The following is a 14,422-nucleotide window of genomic DNA, read 5'->3' as shown; positions in this document are numbered from 1 at the left end:
AAGCAGAGAGGAGGAGATAAAGGGTTAAGGGAGCTTTCTAGGCTGGATCCAAGGCCAGCAGTCTGCATTGAGACTAGTGGGAGAGTGGAAGGACTGAATTAGGAAGGAGCATCCCTACCTTTTTGTCTCCCACAACTCCGGGTTGGGAAACCTAGCCCAGAACCCTAAGTGATGGGGACATGGGAGCATCCCCAGCTCCAGTCACCTTCTTAGTCCTGGGCCAGTTCCTGAGGAGATTTGGGTCACTGCTTTCTTGGGAACTGGCAGACTTAGGCTCCCATCTTTGGGCCCCGTCTAAATGCAAGCAACCCCTCTAACACACACACCTCCTTGTATCCCATGTTTAGTTTATTCAAGCAGCAATAGAAATCAGGATTTTAGGTCTGATACTCTGGAGCCGGAAAATCTGGGTTTGAAACAATCCCTTCAGGCTTCTGTGACTTTGGATAAATCACTCAATGTCTCTTAGCTTCAGAGAAAAATAAAATGGGGTGATATCCAGTGCCTCCCTCCTAAGACTATGGTGAGGGTAATGAATGGACAGTATTAACTGGGATGATGTTTTGATAGGAAGCCTTGCCGGATCTCCAGCTGTGCTCTGCTCCCCATTCCTCGGAGAAGTCTCCCTGACTCCCCATTATAAACTCTATAGTTGGTCTTTTCCTTCATCACATCAGCACACTGGCAATTTGTCTTTTTATGTTTCTCTCTTTGGAGTTGCCTGGGAGCTCCCCGAGAGTTGTAATAATTCATTTTTCTTTACCACTAGACCTCCCAGTGCTTTGTACTGTGCTTGGTACTCAGTAGGTGGTCGATAGAAACCAGCCTATGAGGGCTGGAGAGATGGTTCAGTGGTTAAAGGTACTTGCTCACAAAGCATGATGGCCCAGGTCCAATTCCCCAGTACCCACGTGAAGCCACATGTGCAAAGTGGTGCATTCATTTGGAATTCATTTGCAGTGGCAAAGAGGCTCTGGCATGTCCATTCCTCCCACCAGCTTTCAAACATATATATATATATTTTTTTTTTCAAAGACACAAACAAAAGCCAGCTGATGAGCCTGAATGTGGTGGCTCACACTTGTAACTCGAGCACATGGGAGGCTGAAACAGGAAGAAGGCCATGGGTTCAAGGCCATTCTGGGCTTCATAGTGAACACCAGATCAGCCTAAGCTACCTAGCAAGATACTGTCTCAAAAGAAAACAAAACAAGGGCTGGAGAGATGGCTTATCGGTTAAAGCACTTGTTTACAGCCCAGGATCAAAGCCTCAGTACTCTTGTAAAGCCAGATGCACAAAGAGGCACATGCATTTGGAGTTCATTTGCAGTGGCAAGAGTGGACACCATTCTTTCTCTCTCTGCCTCCCTCCCTCCTTCCGGATGTCCCTGCCTCCCTCCCTCTGCTTAAACAAATAATAAGTAAACTTAAATTAAAAAAAATATTTAAGGGCTGAAGAGATGGCTTAGTGGTTAAGGTACTTGCCTGCAAAGCCTAAGACCCATGTTCAACTCTCCAGATCCCATGTAAGCCAGACACACAAAGGTGAGGCAAGTGCAAGCTCACACATGCCCACTAGGCAGCACAATCATCTGGAGTTCAATGGCAATGTCTGAGGCCCTGGTGTGCCAATTCTGTCTCTCTCTAAAATAAAATTAGAAGAGAAAAAATATTTTAAACAAAAACAATCATTAAATGAGTTAACAAATGAGTGAACAATTCTATGAAACAGGCTCCTTTATTCTCCCCACTTTATTTATTTAAATGTATATTTATTTATTTATTTGAGAGATAGAAAGAGGCAGATAGAGAGAAACAGGAAATGGGCATGTCAGGGCCTTTAGCCACTATAAATGAACTCCAGATGCATGCGTTTCCCCCTCCCATTGTGCATCCAGCTTACATGGGTCTTTGGGAATTGAACCATGGTCCTTAGGCTTCACAGGTAAATGCCATAACCACTAAACCATTTCCCCAGCCTTCTCCCTACTTTATTAAGGTGACTTATTCAGACAGTGATAATGGCGTGGATTGCTAAGCCCCTTAGAGTGTAAGCAGCTGCTCCAAGATGTGAGGGGGGGTGGGGAAATAGCTGAGCAGTTAAAGGTGCTTGTTTGCAAAGCCTGCCAGCCTCCTCAAACTAGCCATTTTGGGGGTAGAAACCCAGAGAAGTACTATCACAACGGTGTTTGTTAAGCAGTAGCAGTGCTGCTATTCCCTGCCAGAGTCTAGACTGGAGGAAGACACAAAGGCGGGGCTTGATAGGGGTCCCCGAGGCCTGGGTCAGGTATGGGGGAAGCCTGCCTGCCAAGGGTCCTGTAAAAGGGACTGTGCCATGAAGAAATTTGGAGTGATGTGTTCTGTGCTCAAGTTCACAGATCACATTAAGGGTAGGAGAGGGTAAAGGGGACGGGGTTTGGGACAGCTTGGGCAAAGTCTCTGCCAGAAGAGCTGAGCCAGGCACACTCAAGGGCTGAGTTGGGCTGGTATGGAAAGAGAAGGTGGGTTCAGGTCTTTGAGATATCATCTAGTTTCGTAAGCCCCTCTTGTTTCACAGCTGGAGACACTGAGGCCAGAGAGACACAGCCTATTAGCAAGGGGCAGAGACAAATCTGAAGCCTTGCCCAAGCCACAAAAGCATGATGGTCCCCGTGTGGTATTGGGAAGTGCTCTTAGCAGTAGCCCTCATCCCCACTTTGTTTTTGTTGTTGTTGTTTTGTTTTGTTTTTCGAGGTAGGGTCTCACTGTAACTCAGGCTGACCTGGAATTCACTATGGAGTCTCAGGGTGGTCACGAACTCATGGTGATCCTCCTACCTCTGCCTCCCGAGTGCTGGGATTAAAAGCGTGTGCCACCACGCATGGCTTCATTCCCACCTTTTAAATATATATATGTTTGTAAGTACAATGATTGAGATGGGGAGGTAATATGATGGAGAATGGAATTTCAAAGGAGAAAGTGTGTCGGAGGGGGAGGGAATTAACATGGGATTTTTTTTATAATCATGGAAAATGCTAATAAAAATTAAAAATAAATAAATAAATAAATAAAATAAATATATATATGTTATTTATTTGAGAGAGAATGGACACACTGGGGCCTCTAGCTGCTGCCAATAAATTACAGATGCATGTGCCACCACCTTGTGCATCTGGCTTATGTGGGTCTTGGGAGATCAAACCCGGGTCTTTTGGCTTTTCAAGCAAGCACCTTAACCGCTAAGCCATCTCTCCAGCCCTCATCTCCTTTTTTGAGGATCCTGCCAAGTGAAGGCTTAGTTCCTGCCTCCTGTACCCTGCCTGGGCCAGTTCCTGGTAATTTTCCTTTAGTTCTTTCTGAACTATTTGCATCCATGCAAACTATGCATGAGATAATTGATACCACATTGTTTACAGCAACAAATATTGGGAATGACCCAAATGCTCATCAGGAACCTGGCTAAATAAACCATGGGACTCGTGACAGTGGAGTGGCCTGGAGCAGTGAGAACTCTGTGTCCTAATATGGAAAAGCCTTTGCAGAGAAGAGTCAGGGCGGGACAGAGATCACCCTGGATAAAAAGTGGGAATAACAACCTCTTTTTTTTTTTTAATGTGTTAACTTTGAAAGCACATAATAAGAGATTTCTGGAGAGGACACTGGGTAGTGGAGGATGAAGATGGGAGAGAGAGTTGACTATTTGTCTCTCTATATATTTGCAATCAGGTGAGTATATTTGCTTAGTAATACAATAAAATAATAATGGGGACAGCTGCTACTTAGCTCTTGCCTGGTGTTGCAAAGCAGGAATGAGCATTGGATGTAGTCACATTCTCTAGTCAGGAGAAGTCAGAAGTCTCACTCTTACTATAAAATTTATTTAATTTTAAACATCAGCTCCAAGTTTCCTGGTCAGTTTGGAGACTGGTAAATAAGTCTTGGGGATCCTCAGCCTCAGCCCTGACACCTTCCTGCTGGGGAGTTCTCAACACCCCACATCTTCCTGTGCGGGTAAGCCGCGGGCTGAAAAAAAACTTCTACCCCTCTCTTGGCACCCCTCAACCCCTGCACTTCAGGGCTGACATTTAGGGCTTTTAACTCAAGATCTGGAAGGCAGAGAGGGGTTATGAACTCTTGGATGATTCTCTCCCCTGGGGCGCTGTCCGCATCAAAGCCCAGCTGCCTCTGGCTGCACACCCATCTGTCCCTGGGACGCGGGGGACAGGAGTGAGGCTGACAGCGACAGGGTTGAGCAGGAGTTCCAGCTGATGTTTACCCCACTCTTTGGTCAGTGATATGCGGTCTGGATCCCAAGAAATTATTAGAAAAGAAGTGTTTGGCCATACTCACTTGGTTTGTTTTAGGTAACTCATCAAATTCCAATGCTGGAAAGACCATTAAAGACTGTTTTGTTTCGGCTGGAGAGATGGTTTAGCGGTTAAGCGCTTGCCTGTGAAGCCTAAGGACCCCGGTTCAAGGCTTGGTTCCCCAGGTCCCACGTTAGCCAGATGCACAAGGGGGCACACGCGTCTGGCGTTCGTTTGCAGAGGCTGGAAGCCCTGGCGCACCCATTCTCTCTCTCTCCCTCTATCTGTCTTTCTCTCTGTGTCTGTCGCTCTCAAATAAATAAATAAATTTTTTAAAAAAAGACTGTTTTGTTCAACACTTTGCTGGACACATCGAGAAGCCAGCCCCCCACTCCACTCCCAGGTCAAGGCCTTGCTACTTCTCTCTGGCTGCCTGGATGCCTCAGGTTCCTCAATGGTCTCGCTCTTCACCCTCAGCCAGAGTACTCTCTTAAAACAGAGATCTCACCTGGCGTGGTGGCGCACGTCTTTAAACCTAGCACTCGGGAGGCAGAGGGAGGATTGCCATGAGTTCGAGGTCACCCTGAAACGATGTAGTGAATTCCAGGTCAGCCTGGGCTAAAGTGAGACCCTACCTCAAAAAAAAAAAAAAAAAAAACCACCAAAACCAAACCAAAACAAAACAAAACAACCCACAGCGATCTGGCAGGGTGTGGTGGTGCACACCTTTAATCCCAGCACTTGGGCGGGAGGCAGAGGTAAGAGGATTGCTATGAGTTCAAGGCCAGCCCAAGACTACATAATGAATTGCGGGCTAGCCTGGGCTAGAGCAAGAACCCACTTTGAAAGAACCAAAACAAACAAACAACAACAAAAAGCGAAAACACAACAGAGATCTTGTCAGGCCTCAAGTCCTGCTTAATACCTTCTGGTCACTTCCAACCTTACTTGGAGTCCAAGTCCTCAGTCTTATAACGATCGTTCTCCTGCCCATCTTGCCAGCCTCACCTCTGACTGCCTTTCTCTCACTTTGTTTCAGCCACACAGGCTATTTCCGGTTTCTTTTATTTCATTTACCGTCTTTATTTGGGGCTAGAGACTGACCAGAGGGCCTTGTGCATGCTAGGCGAGGGCTGCACCTCTGAGCTACACCTCCAGGACTCCTTGCTCTTCCATGCAAAGCAACCTTCTTCCGGGCATACCATTTTAGTTATCTGTAGAATAAACCCCTACCAATAGACTTGTTGATTGAATAATATATGCGTTTATAATTTTGATAGATGCCCTTCTTGGGCATGGTACTTTTCTATCCTCTAGATATCAGCATTAGTGAAGTTGCTTGTAAAAGGCCTTTTTAAATATTTCATTTTATTTATTTATTTGAGGGAGGGAGAGAGAGAGAGAGAGAGAATGGGCACTCCAGAGCCTCTAGCCACTGCAAATTAACTCCAGATACATGTGCCCCTTGTGCATCTGGCATAAGTGGGTCTTGGGTAATGGAACACGGGTCCTTTGGCTTTGCAGGTAAGTACCTTAACCGCTAAGCCATCTCTTCAGCCCTAAAAGGCCTTTTTGGTTATTGTCTCTAGCCCTGGATGACCCGGAATTCATTATGTAGTCTTGGGCTGGCCTTGAACTCACAGCAATCCTCCTTCTTCTGCCTCCCAAGTGCTGGGATTAAAGGAGTGTGCCACCATACCTGGCTAAAAACCCTTTTAAAACATACTTCAAGGCTAGAGAGATGGCTTATAAGTTAAGGAACTTGCCTGAAAAGCCTAAAGACCTAGGTTTGATTCCCCAGTACCCATGTAAGCCAGATACACAAGGTGGTACATGTGTTTGGAGTTGGTTTGGGTGGCTGGAGTGCCCGGCACACCCATGTTCTCCCTCCTTTCCTCTTGCTCTCACATAAATAAATAAAATATTTAAATATATATATATACATCAATAAGTGCTATAACAGTGTTGCAGAAAACCTATAAGAATGGACCTAGGGGGTGGGCAGGCAATGCCAAAAGTTTCTAGTAGCTTCTATGCTGAGAACAAATGGGCTGAAGTCCTGGCTTCAGAGGAGAGATTCTGCCTAGTTCTGACTCCCAGCTAAACCGACATATACCTATTCCCTGGCTTTTACTTCATAACACTGTTTCCAGGAAGGAAACAGTAAAATAAACTGTAAATAAAATAAATAGTTCTTCCTTCATTAGTTTAAAAAAGTTATTTGTTTTTGCTTATATTTGAGGACAGAGCCTCACTCCACAGCCGTGTCTGGCCTGGTACTCACTATGTAGACCAGGCCAACCTCAGACTTGTGGGTAATCCTCCTGTCCCTTCCTCCAGAGAGCTGGGATTGCAAGCATGCCACCCCACCTGGCTTTCCTCGTGGATTTTTGTTTCCCCGGTGTTCCTTTGCTGGGGCAGAAGACTGTGGACCAGGGGACTTAGGTAATTTCAGACTCTTTATGGAGTGATAAAGCACTCCACAGTGTGAAGCCTCCGTTTCCATTTCAATTCAGTGAGTATTCTATTTCACAGGGGAGCGAGGATCCAATGAAATCGCAAGGGAAAGTGCTCAACCAGGCTCCCGTTGCACAGCGGGAGTTCCCCAAGTGCTCCCCTGCTCCGGATCTCTCTTGGCCACTGCTACAGCACAGTTCCTGGTTAACATGAGCGTCCAAGAACTATTGAGTGGATGAGAAGGAGTGAAGAAGACACACGATGTCAGTCTCAACCTCTGGCCTCCATACACATGCACAATGCACACATGTGCACACATAAAAACATACACACACACAGCCACCCCCCCACACACACATGTGCCACCCACACACATGCAAAGCAAGTAAAGAATCCTAAAGGGAGTTAATGATGCAGGTTTTTTTTATTTCCCCTCTTCTCCACCTTCTCCTCCTCCACTCCTTGTAGATGGAGTTCCTTCCACTACACAGAGAATGGAACGGAGGAGTCAAGACATCCCCTCAGTTGTGTGGGGATGGGTGGCTCAACCATCTGTGAAATGTATGCTCACATTTACTCATAGAAATGGATCTTGAGTGCTGAGGCCCTGGAAATCCCATGGTATACAGGATAGGCACTGCTGGCAAGGGCAGAGTGGTAGGAAAGCCCAGGTGCCTTGGGGGCTCAGGTTCAAGAAAGATGGAAGAAGATGAGGTGAAAAGGAACTGCTCTCAGGGACTAAGGAGATGGCTCAGTGGTCAAAGGTACTTGTTTGCAAAGCCTGCAGGTCCAGGGTTCAAGTCCCCAGCCACCTAAGTAAAGCCATATCCAGAATGTAGTGTGTCTGGCAAGAGACCCAGGCACCCATGTATAGAAAGAGGGCTGAGGGTTTGAGGAGATGGCTCAGCAGGCAAAAGTGCTTGCTGTGTGTGTGATAACCTGAGGTCAGATCCCCAGAACCCCTGGAAAGCTGGACATAGTGGTGTGCATCCATAATCCCAGCCCTCCTATGGCGAGATGGGAGGCAGAGATGGAACACACACACACACACACACACACACACACACACACACACACACACATTTATTTGTTTATTTATTTATTTATTTGAGAGCGGCAGACAGACAGAGAGAGAGAGAGAGAGAGAGAGAGAGAAATGAGCATGCCAGGGCCTCCAGCCACTGCAAACGAACTCCAGATACATGCGCCACCTTGTGCATCTGGCTTACATGGGTCCTGGGGAATCAAGCCTTAAACCAGGGTCCTTAGACTTCACAGGCAAGTGCTCAACTGCTAAGCCATCTCTCCAGCCCCAAAGATAATGTTTTAAAAGAGGACTGGGGATGCAGCTTGGTACAGGGCTTGCTCCAGGACTACAATAATTAATAACAATGATAATAAATAGAATCTAGAAAACGTAATTATAGAATATAACATGAATGAATTTAGGGTTGAAGGTAGTAGTAAAGACTAGCGTCAGGAGGCCTGGAATGTTCTGGACTTGCATTATCTCTAGAGTTGCTTAAGATTTTTCAAGTCAAGCCATGGAGCCATCTGTTGCCTGGTGAAAATTTAGGCATAGGGAATTGGGAGGCATGCGTCCACCTGGTGTCTCCATCTGGCTGCTTGACCTTGAGAGGGTCCTGTCACCTTTCTTGGCCTCCATGTCCTCATCCGCCCATGGGATTCAGATTTCAGAGTTACTCAGGGACGTGGGAGGTTGAGGCCAGGACACAGAAGAATCCATGAATGGGAGGGATTATTCTCTAGGTCAGGGGAGGAGAGGGAGAAAGCCTTCTTTCCATCTGCTGAGCTCACACAGGAAGTGGAGAGGGGAGCGAGGGACCACCCAGGCCAGCACTCAGCCCAGGAACAGGACCACGGGTGCCGGGTCTAGCCAAGGGCCCGAGCTTGTGAGGCAGCCACCCAGGGTTCCTGGAGCATTGGGACACCAAACTGGCTGTTCTGCTGTGCACTGACCCCATGCAGCTGTGGCCAGTCACCTCTTGAAGCCCCGGCACCACTCCCCCACCCCTGGACACAAACACACAGCCCAGAGGACTGCAGCACTCTTGCTCCTCCCAGCCGGTCCTCCCATCAAAACCAGGGAAGGGGCCAGGCATGATGGCAGACGGCTTTAATCACAGCACTTGGGAGGCAGAGGTAGGAGGATCACCGTGAGTTTGAGGCCACCCTGAGACTACATAGCGAATAGTGAATTCCAGGTCAGCCTGGGCTAGAGTGAGACTCTACCTTGAACCCACCCCCCCAAAAAACAGGGAAGGGGGCTCTCACAGGAAAACCCCATCTTTTCCACATTTGTTCAGTCTCTCCATAGCTTCTTAACCATCTGAGAACCAATTTCAATCTCCTCACTTTGTCAACATAGCCTAGCATTGCCATGCCTCCTTCTGTCTGAACACCAGCACCCCAGCATCCTAGCACCCCACCAGCTTAGCATCCCAGAACTCAAGAACCCCAGCACCCCAGCATTCCAATTCCCTAGCACCTCGGCATCCCAGACTCCAGCATCCAACCCAGCATGGGGTTAGGAGCCTGGTCTTAGGAGGAAGGTGCCTTGCTCTTGGATTCTGGCTCACCGCCTCACTCGATTCCTTCAAAAACATTACCGAGTGCCGAGTGCCTACTATGGGGCCAGGCCATGTCCTGAGCATTTGGGACCCATCGGTGAACAGATGCGACAGATTCCTGTCTGCACAGTGTCCTTTATGGCAGGGACAGACTGAGAATCCACATAAGTAAAGTATAGATCATGTGGGAGGTGACAAAGGCTTTAAGGAAAGGGACCTGCTGCCTGAGTGCTGGGAGTAGCAGGAGTTTCATTTTTAGCCAGTGTAGCTAACTGGCAATTTTCAGGCCAATGAGAAACGTGGCAGGCGCGGTGGTGCACATCTCTAATCCCAGCACTCAGGAGGCAGAGGTAGGAGGATCGCCGTGAGTTCAAGGCCACCCTGAGACTACATAGTGAATTCCAGGTCAGCCTGAGCTAGAGTGAGACCCTACCTCAAAAAAAAAAAAAAAAAAAAGAACTGTGTCTCAAAAAGAGCTGGGCAGGAGACTTGAGCCATGACAGCCAAGGATGTCTTCTGTCCTCCACACGCATGCACTCCTGCACCCACACAGATGTGCACCACCACATGTACAAACATGTATACACACAGGCACACAAACCATACACACAAATAAAGCCATAAAGCAACATATTTACTAAATCCTCTAGTGGGAACCTCAGGCTGGCAGGTTACAGCAAAGCAAGAAAATCTCTGCCCTAGGCCTCCAGTGCTCACTAATGATATTCTTAGCTTTTGGGTTTGGTGGAAACTAGTGGTCTACTTAGAATGTAGTGTAAAGGTACTACCTGATGGTCCAAGGATGTTCAGTCAGACACAGAGGGGAGTAATGAGTGACTATTCAAGGGACTAAAGAAAGCCCACAGTGGCAGAAAGAATGCAAGAGCCAAAGGAAGGGTACCTTACAACGCGCTGCCCCCCAGACACAAAATGGCCTGGATATCCGTGACCTCGCAGTGCCTGACACTACCTACACAAGACCATCATAATAGGAGGAAAAGATCATGACATCAAGATAAAAGAGAGACTGATTGAGAGGGGGAGGGGATATGATGGAGAATGGAGTTTCAAAGAGGAAAGTGGGAGAGGGGGGATTACCATGGAGATTGTTTACAATCACAGAAGTTGTTAATAAAAAATAAATAAACTATTTAAAAAAAAAAAAGCCAACAGTGATTTGGCTCTGGGTTGGCAACATTTCAACCCTCCATAATCACGACGTTCCAATCAGTCTCTCAACCTTGCAACATCAGCAGAGGTATGGCGTCTCTCCGGGAATTTCAGTTCACAGTCCCCATCCAGAGACGCGTGTGTCCAGAAAGGGAGATGTCTAGAGGAAAAAGATGATGTAGTCAGTGCAGAGATGGGGATGCCCAGGGTGCTGGGGGCCCCACAGGGGATGCCTGAGAAGTAAAGACGTGTCATGGTTGCGCAGAAGCGAGAGTGTGGAAGGAAGCGTATCCGGACTGAGGGAGAGCGTGTGACAAGGCCCTGAGGATCAATGGTTGCTAGAGCGTCTGCGTGGGCAACCCTGCAGAGGGACGAAGATGCCGGGGTCTGCTCAGCAATTCCTCTCTCTTTGGTCGGCCTTCATTCCTGAGGCCTTCTCTCACTGACCCTGCCTGTGTGAGCAGAGCTAAGCCATAGGCCTGTGCAGCGGGGACTGTGGGTTGCCACCAGGGAGGGCCTTGTGGATTTGGGGCTGGGGATTGACAGATCTTTCTCCATGTGCCCAATGCCTCCTTCTCCCTTGTGGCTTATAACCTGCCCTCTCCCCCCTTCCCCGTTCTGTTCCACCTTCACCACACTCACTGTTCCTCCAACTCATCCCAGATTCCCTGCACTTGCTGTTTCCTGTGCCTGCAATGCTGTTTCCCCAGACAGCCACAGCCCCTCACCTCCTCCACATCTCCGCTCAGTGCCACTTCCTCAGGGAAGCCCACCTGGACTACCTTATCTCCAGCAGCTCCCGTGTCACCCTCTCTCCACCTTGCACCATCAGGGCAGCTGCCAGCACTTAGCTCCACCGGATACGGGCCATGTTCACCTGTTTACCTGCTGACCATCCACTTCACCCATCAGCCTGTGCACGCTGAGGGCAAGCAGCACGTCTAGACGTGGTCATGGTGAAATCCCTAGTCACAGGACCTGGGGCCTTAATATTTTGTAAAAAAAATGGTTCTGAAATATAAGAGATTGCTAAGCGGGGCTGGAGAGATGGCTTGGTGGGTAAGAGTGTGTGCTGTGTAAGCATGTGGACCTGAGTTTCGTTCAGAGCAAAAGAATCTGGAAATGATCACACATGCCCATAACCCCCTTGCTTAAGTGGGTGGAAACCGGAGGATTGCTGGGGGCTCGCTGGCCTGAAAAACAACAAACTCCAGATTCTGTGAGAAGATTCTCCAGAAAACAAGGCAGAAGTGTGATAGAGGAGGATGCCTGATGTTTCCCTCTGGCACTGTGTGCACAGGGTTCATGCTTCTGCACAAATACATGCACACACAAACACACATCACACCATGCATGCTATGCACACACACCACATGCATACCACCCCCCCTCCACGCACACGCCATGCTACTACACACACCAAACAACAATAAAAAAAGATCTCTAAGAGGCTCTAATATGACCATCTTGAATATGACTTTCTTCTCAACTCCCAGTCCAGAGCCAGTCAGAGCCAAGAAACTGTAACATGGCGCCTTCTCTGACCCTTCCCCATCCAGGCTCACCTGCAAGGGGCAGGGGTCAGCCGGTGCAGCCATCTTTGGCCCCCAAGATGAACAGAGCCAGAGCTGGGGTACAGGCCCCAGGGATATCTGGCAAGGCCTATTTCTCCTTTGGCAAATGTCCCTATTTCCTTCACAAGGCTCGTGCCTGTATTTCTGAGCCAGAAGGTGTTTATACAAAACATCCTGGGTTTGGCGACAAATTCACCCTCCATAAGGAATCCTTAATGAGTCTCCTTCCCTCCCCACACCAGACAGCTGCAGAGAAAGCTAGCTCTGTCTCTGGGAGTTGAAGATAACCCAAGACCAGGGAAAGAGGAGGTGCTGCTGGGTTCCTGGGGCTACAATTTGGGAAAGGTCCAGTGGCAGCTGTGGAATGAACACCAGAAACCCTCCAGACCCAGATGTATGTCTGACTTTCCCTTCTTTCTCTTGGTTTTAGATTCAGCTGTAAAAGAATCCTGTTGACACAAAGGTAGCCACAAAATTTAAATCAAATCAGGAACCAAAAGGGGACAATAAACAGTGGTGGCAGAGCTAAGCCCTTTGATTTGTGCCTGTAATCCCAGCTACTCAGAGGGCTGAGGCAGGAGGCTCAAAAGTTCTAGGCTTGCTTGGGCTACAGAGTGAGTTCCAGGACAGCCTGGGAAAATTGGCGAGACTGTTATATCAAAATAAAAAATTAAAGCCAGGCGAGGCGGCACACGCCTCTAATCCCAGCACTTGTAAGGCAGAGGTAGGAGGACTGCCATGAGTTCAAGGCCACCCTGAAATTACATAGTGACTTCAGGTCAGCCTAGACTAGAGTGAGACTCTACCTTGAAAAATGAATAAAATAAAGTAAAATAAAAATAAAAAAATAATTAAAGAGAATGCTGGGGAGATAGCTCAGTAGAATGTTTCCTTAGCATGTGAGAGGTACTGGATTAATCCTTGGCAACACACACACACATACACACGCATGCACACACGCACTTGCACAACGACCAGAGAGGCAGGAGGTCTATGTGCTCATCTTCTGAGCCTCCACTGTGGACAGTTTTCCAGCTCCTTGTGCGTGTCTCAGCCAGCTACTCAGGACACTGGGCTGAGCAAAGTGTTGGATCCTGTAGTCAGTCAGATGAAATTTAAATGTAAACTAATTGCTTGTTTTGTTTTTGGAGTGTATGTGTGTGGTATGCAGGAGTGTATGCATGTTTATATGGGTGTGCATAGGAGTGTGTGTGTGTGTGTGTGTGTGCATTTACATGTGGAAGCCAGAGGTCGTATTTGGGTGGTTTCTTCAATCACTCTCCACTTCATTTTTTAAAATATATATTATTTATCTATTTGAGAGAGGGGGGTGGTGGGGAGGCAGGGAGAGTGAGAAGGAGAGAGACAGGATGGGCATGCCAGAGCCGCCAGCCACTGCAAATGAACTCCAGATGCATGCACCAACTTGTGCATCTGGCTTATGTGGGTACTGGGGAGTTGAACCTGGGTTCTTTGGCCTTGCAGGCAAGTGCCTTAACCTCTAAGTCATCTCTCCAGCCCTTCATTTCATTTTTGAGGCAGGGTCTATCACTGAACTCAGTTGGGCTACTCTAGCTAGCTAGCAAGACCCAGGGATCCTGTCTCCACCTCCCTAGTACTGGGATCACACCACCATACTCAGCTTTGACACAGGTGTTGGGACCTGAACTCGGGTCCTCATGCTTGCCTGGCAAGCACGTTATTCATTGAGCATCTCTTCAGCCCTAAAGTGGCTTCTGCTTCTTTCAGGAAGAGACAACGAAGGGAATTTCTTTGAAAAATATTTTTGTTTGGGCGGAGAGATGGCTCAGCAGTTAAGCACTTGCCTGTGAAGCCTAGGGACCCAGGTTCAAGGCTCGATTCCCCAGGACCCATGTTAGCTAGATGCACAAGGGGGCAGTGGCTGGAAGCCCTGGCATGCCCATTCTCTTCTCTCTCTCTTTCTCTCTCTCTCTGACTCTTTTTCTCTGTGTCTGTTGCTCTCAAATAAATAAATAAAAATAAACACAAAAAATTAAAAATATTTTTATTTACTTGCAAGCAGATGGAGAGAGAGAGAGAGAGAGAGAGAGAGAGGGAGGGAGAGAGACACGAGAAAACGAACGTTAGACCTGTAGCCACTCCACTGCCAGTGAACTCCAGATGCATGTGCCACAGTGCATCTGTCTCTACGTGGGTACTGGGGAACTGAACCCCGGTCCTTAGGCTTTGCAGGCAAGCGCTTTAAACACTTAGCTACCTCTCCAGCCCCCAATGAGGGGAATTTCCATTCCTCATTATTTACAACCTGGAAATTGAAGGTCTCACAGATTAAATAGAAGAACCACTCCTCCATCCCTCTCTT

The sequence above is a fragment of the Jaculus jaculus genome, chromosome 8, assembly GCF_020740685.1.
Source record: "Jaculus jaculus isolate mJacJac1 chromosome 8, mJacJac1.mat.Y.cur, whole genome shotgun sequence".
NCBI lineage: Eukaryota > Metazoa > Chordata > Mammalia > Rodentia > Dipodidae > Jaculus > Jaculus jaculus.
Note: the sequence above shows the minus strand (reverse complement) of the source record.